This window comes from Triticum dicoccoides, chromosome 2B (genome assembly GCF_002162155.2).
Source record: "Triticum dicoccoides isolate Atlit2015 ecotype Zavitan chromosome 2B, WEW_v2.0, whole genome shotgun sequence".
In the NCBI taxonomy this organism is placed as follows: domain Eukaryota; kingdom Viridiplantae; phylum Streptophyta; class Magnoliopsida; order Poales; family Poaceae; genus Triticum; species Triticum dicoccoides.
In genome coordinates this window covers 31,986,672-31,988,563 of record NC_041383.1, presented here as the reverse complement: position 1 = coordinate 31,988,563, position 1,892 = coordinate 31,986,672, and positions in this window count along the sequence as shown.

Below are 1,892 nucleotides of genomic sequence, written 5' to 3'. Positions count from 1 at the left end.
TGGGAGGAAGGACGAAAAAAAATCAATAGAGATGGGACGAAATTGACCGGTGGGGGCTATCAATTGCTCCATTAGGAGTAGAGATAATGATACCATAAATGCTCCTCTGAGATTTATCCAGAAATTTATTTATTTAAGGGCCTGAAGACCATCTAACTTTCAGCGGCCTAACTGCAATAACACTCATGGGCGATCGAACAATCCAAATAGTTGGGCTTTGGGCTCACTGAATCATAGCCAACCCATTCAAGTGCAGTTATGTTAACACTAACAGGGGATGCCTGACCACTGGCCTGAGATACATGGAGCTAGGTACCAAACTTGTCTTTATATATACCAGTAAACCCCGCGCGGCGGCACGCCGCGCCTCTCGATATGGTGTGTTCATATGAATTGGGTTTACTATTTACAATAAGTGTTATTAGCTCATGCTGATAAAACCTTGTACTGTATAGAAATGTGGAAGCAGGAAACATCATTTTTATGTTCGGACATACTGCATGTGGTAAGGTATGATCAATGTACCATGCTCAGGTGAACCAAAGTACTCGAAAGCCAAACACTGCAGGCTTTAGAAATTAACTTGTAAACATATTTAAATGGAAGACAACATGCCATATTTTACTGGAGCACCAGTTTTAGTATCATCCTCCCCACCAGTAGCTAAAGCAAGAAACACCATAGAAGTAGCTTTGCTTTTAGGATTTGAATCATCTTTTGAAATGTTGACCTAACCATTCCTTCTCCTGCAAAATCACTTTCTAGAATACACAAAGCAAACTCTACTATCCCGAGGTGTAGTCCCATCATTATGAACTCCAGCAGCCTGATCTGCAAGTGCTAATCTGCATTGAACAGCCGGGCCTCATGCATGCATGCACGCAGCTTCATCGCCGACTTCGCGCTGGCGGCCCACCAGGATCAAGATGCAAACAACAATTTTTATTGGCCTGACGAACTGCATGTTTGACCCCTCAAAAATAGCTAGACGCACGCATGGAATAGGTAAACACGTTAAGAAAAATTTCATCCATGGCCTACAGTCACTAGGGGAACTGTACACACCAGCCTCCCAAAGTAATGCACGCGTCCATACTCGGTTGGCTCTCACGTTGCTGTCAACCAAGTGGTGAAATGTGAGAGCGAAAACGACAATCAAAAGAAAAAATCACAAACCAGTAAACCCCAGCGAATCGAAAGCATACACGATCAACGACAGCCCACACAGATGCATGCGCCATGCACGTAAACTGACGGGTACACAACTGGGTGCACCTATCAGCACCATGCCCACGCGCATGCGCCATGCAAGCAGGCGCACGGGTACACCACACCCATCGGCACCGGGCGCACGTGCATGCGCCATGCATGCAAACACGCGGGTACCCAACAGGGTGCAACTAACAACACCAAATACATGTTGACGCATGCACACAAACCAACGTGCATGACCCATGCAACCAAGCACTGCCGTAGACATACGGCTATCTCATCAAATTGCAAAATTGGCAATAACGGAAAAAATGAACAGTCAATCAACCAAACCAGCGGGCAGACATCCGAGAAAATACAAGAAAGAAACAACGAAATACCAGACTCTATATCAGACAAACAGCCAGTAGCAGCAACCGAATCACGTCCACACGACTCCGCCGCACAAAAAGGGCCACCTGCCAATGTAAAACAAACCAAAAAAATAAGCGCGGGAACAAAGAGCGGCCACCAATATGAGCCAAACTAAATGCACAAACCAAGTGTAGAATCAACGGGCCGCTTGCCCAACTCCTCCCTACGTCGCCTAGCAGAAGCATCACCACCTAACTCAAACAACAAAACAAAATAATTAGTCCACACAAACAGGCAAAACACAAGAGGTGGTCTTCGGTACAAAC